The following is a 4,025-nucleotide window of genomic DNA, read 5'->3' as shown; positions in this document are numbered from 1 at the left end:
AAGAAAGAAAGAAAGAAAGAAAGAAAGAAAGAAAGAAAGAAAAAGAAGAAAAGGACTCCAAAATTCATTTGATATGGTGGACAATGTCTGTAATGGTCAGACCATTTTTACATTAATTCTCAGGAACACTTGAGAAATGGGCTGCCTTGTAATGAGATGTTGACACTGTCCCTTTATTTCAACATCATTGAAGTATTCAAAACAAATGGGAAGTAACATAATACATTCAGAATTTGTTTATGAACTTAAAGGCTGAAAATTAAACTGAGGGGAAAACACAGTGATTAGGAAACATGATTTACATTGAGAACACCCTCCCCACACACACACACCCATAATGCAACTCTTTTGGATATCCAATTTATCTTGGTAATATATAAATATTACACTCCTGGCAAGAGATTGAAAGACTCTATTATGTTGGGGGTGATTGCAGTCCCTCAGAAGCATTTGCATAAAAACACTGCTGGCCAGTGGTAAATCTGCCTCTCCGGGCAGTTTGTCTTCAGAAAGAAGAGCCTACACGACTAAATATAATTAAAGCCCAGTAATCATCGTGCTGGAACTCTTTAGTGCCAGTTAAAATATAGGATAGGAGTCTCAAACCTGGGGCCTTGCCAGAGGTCCCTAGAAACCTGCTGAGCTCAGGGCTCTCTTCCCACCATGAATGCCTCCGGACTGGCTCAGAACAGTGGATGTCTTCAAGCCCAGTTTGCCCATTATGCAGGAATGCAGGGCTGCTTTCAGGGACAGAGACAAGAGCAGCACTGGTCCCAAATACTGAAGACCTGCTTGATACCCTCACTGCCTGCAGGTTGTTCAATGAACAGTTCTTTGGTTCCTCAACTCTTTCATCGGAAGAAATGCCAGCATAGAGCAGGCTGGACATTCTCATCTTTCATTTTCCTTGCTTTTTCACAGATACACATCATTACTTAATGGGCTTTTGGTGATCAAGTTAATCAACTGGCACCCAGACAACACACCTGGATTGTCACATTCTGTCTGGATTCTGGCCTTTTCTGTAAGCCATTGGATAATTTTATTTTCATGGCCATATGGCCACAGAAAGGAATTCTATTACTATCTTGGGTTACCAAACAGAATTAATGTTGACATAAATAGTTTTATTTGGATGAGATTTTAAAATTAATGTCATTTGTAAATGCGTATGTGAAATACAATCTCCTTTGTCCTACATCACTTACGAAGTTAGTCGAGAAATTCATCCCTCGCATGAAATCACTTAGAAGGTGGAACTCACAACCTACTTACTACTGTACATGAGACCTCTCCAATTGTATTCCCCTCATGACTGTTATTAATCATGTACTGACAGGTTTCCAAGGAGCTGGGATAATAAAGAAAGAGAAAAAGAAAGAAAGAAAACAGAATAAACCCCTGTCCATGTTGGGGAGGTTGCGGACAAAAGGGTCTTTGTGAAAACCTCAAGACCACGTCATTTTCTCTTTACCAAAGCACTATATTGCTATTAATCGGTTGTTTTAGTTTGGAAACTTTCATGACAAATAGCAATGTGGAAAGCAGAAACGGAACACTGAAATTACCCTCATCCTTAACCATTCCCGAGAACACAAGAGATGTTCAAATGCCATCTTTGCACCATTGGGAACCCAAAGCTTCATCTCTCCTTTCACAGAATCACTATGGGGGGAGAGGCCCAAATTCTCTTTTACTGGAAGCCTGGCTGACATCATGGATTCTCTTTCCCTCCTTTAAAAAATAAATAAGAGACATATTCTTTTCACAGTTTAAAATACTATTGCATTGATCTTGTTGGTGCACAGAAAAAGTGTTCCTTTGAGCTGTGTTCTCTTCTAAGTTATCTGTTTCAAAGGGCTGCACTGTCTCGGCCTTCTACCCCTTCACCCAAGAGAACAGAAGCAGTTCTGTGGAAGAAGCCTCGACTTGGACAAACCGTAAACAAGCCAAGTCTCTCTCTGTGCTTATCTAATTTGATTGCTGCAGCTGTTCCCCGTTTCTGTATTTTAAAAATAGCCTTATTCAGCCCCTGGTTGGCTAAAGGCCAGAGCGCCATTAGAACAAGCTGTACGGAAAGCCTCTATTCAGTCACAGAAACAGAAATATACTTAAGAGCAACGGGGGTCATCTGCAGCAAACACTTGGAGGGGAGAATCGAGGCTTAATGTGCTTGGATGAATCCCTACTCTTAACAGGTATTTAGAAACTCTTCAGTGGACATACTTCTCCATTTTGTTTGTTTGTTTATTTATCTCAGATAACTAGGGAAAACAGATAAAAGCAGGAAATGAAGGGCAAATAATTTGAAATAAGGAAAAAAAAAAGGTCTAATTTTCAGCTAAAAGTTTGTATGACCCAGAAACATTCCAAAGAGCCCCTACTAGTGGTTTATATTCTGTTGATCATAGCAATCCACTTAGTTACTTAATTTTTGCATCAAGTGAGATAATATTGGTAGAAGGCTCAAAGTAGGTCATTACTTTTCTTTGTACAGGTCAACAATATAAGATTACCAAATAGAAAGGGAGCAGCCCAGAGAAGAAGAATTCTCACTTGGACTATTGTAATTAGATTTCCTACCAAAAGTCTTTCCGTATACCATTCCATTCCCCACACAATTGCTAAAGTGATTTTCCAAAGCATTGCTTTGACCATGTCACCTTGTCTACTCAATATAATCCACTGGCTCCCTATCAATACTAGGATCAAATGTTTACTTCTCCATTTGACATTTAAAGCTCCTTCCAACCTGTCTCTGACCTATCTGTAAGGTCTTTTGGTGACAATTCTTTCCCACACAATATATTCCATAGTCCAGGCTTACAGGCTTCCTTGCTGTTCCTCACACAAGACACTCCCCCATTCCTAGAACACTCTTCTCTCCCTTCTAAATCATCACTTTTAGAATCCCTGGCTCCCTTTGGGACTCTGTTCAAGTGCTATCTTCTGCACGAAGCTTTTGCAGGCTCCCATCGATGCTAGGGTATTTCTTTTTACAGCTACCTTTTATTAACTCTGTATTCATTCTGTATATACTGATCTATTTATATGTAGCCTTCCCTATTAGAATATAAGCTCCTCGATGGTCAAGACAGATTTTATTTTTGTCTTAACATGGTGACTAGTGTATCGCAAAGGGTGAATAAGTTTTTATTTATTGACTAATGATCTGTACTGTCAAAAACTTTTTGGATATTTGCTCTGTCAACCAATAGGCTAGCTTTCTTGCTTTGCATTATCTGGAAATGTCGGTGGGCGTGCCATTGATGATCTTATGCAAATTACTGATAAAAAAATGTTAAACAGAATAGGATCATGGATAGACCCATGGGACACTTCAGCAAAAACTTCCTTCCAAGCTGGCATGGAATCATCAACCCACAGTTTACCCATTCTTCTGGTTCCTAATTCAACAGATTAATAGTTTCTAGTCCATTTGGCTCCAAAGTTTCTCTAAGAAGAGCAGAAGTCCTTTACCAAGATCGATATAAACTGTAACTATGATATTCTCTGGATCTACCTTCCTGACAAGTCCTTTTAAAATGGGGGAAAGCATCTTTAATCTTTAATTAGTTAATTAATTATTTTGTGCATTTATGCATGTGCTTATTAATTAATTTATTGTTATGACTCTAGATTTACCTTTTGTGATTATATTTCCCTTGACATCCCTTTTGTCAATGATTATGATCTAAGTAGTAGAGGTGCTTCATCCAACAGTGTAGAGAGTAACTCATGTACTTCTTCTCCTTCAGTGCTACCTTTGCCGAGATCCCCCAGCACAGCCTCCCCAAGGGATCCCAATGGCTTTGAAAGCCCTTCATCACCTGGTTCCTTTCTGCTTTTCCAGTCTTCTCACACTTTACTCCTCTCCATGTACTCAGTGATCCAGTGACACTGACCTCTTGGCTGTCCTTCACATAAGCTCTTCTATCTGCAGACCCTGGGCCTTTGTACTGGCTGGAATTTTCCCTACTCCTTTTATCCTTCCTTCCTTCCTTCCTTCCTTCCTTCCTTCCTTC

The 4,025-nt window shown here is 39.6% G+C and overlaps 1 protein-coding gene and 1 long non-coding RNA gene across 2 annotated transcripts in view; one reads left to right on the top strand and one right to left on the bottom strand.

The window, feature by feature from the left end:
• DGKB (diacylglycerol kinase beta) overlaps nucleotides 1-4,025 on the bottom strand; it is a 575,035-nt gene that overhangs the window by 33,516 nt on the left and 537,494 nt on the right. The gene's annotated exons all lie outside the window — the stretch shown is intronic.
• The window catches only part of LOC114050547, a 6,122-nt gene continuing 4,203 nt past the window's right edge, over nucleotides 2,107-4,025 (top strand). The window contains exon 1 of the long non-coding RNA XR_003570020.1: nucleotides 2,107-2,198. This is a non-coding gene — a long non-coding RNA (uncharacterized LOC114050547). The remainder of the gene's footprint in view (nucleotides 2,199-4,025) is intronic.

Source organism: Vombatus ursinus, unplaced genomic scaffold, assembly GCF_900497805.2.
Source record: "Vombatus ursinus unplaced genomic scaffold, bare-nosed wombat genome assembly UNPS02014799.1, whole genome shotgun sequence".
Classification (NCBI taxonomy): domain Eukaryota; kingdom Metazoa; phylum Chordata; class Mammalia; order Diprotodontia; family Vombatidae; genus Vombatus; species Vombatus ursinus.
The sequence above is the reverse complement of the archived record's forward strand: the minus strand, read 5'-3'. Positions and strand labels throughout refer to the sequence as shown.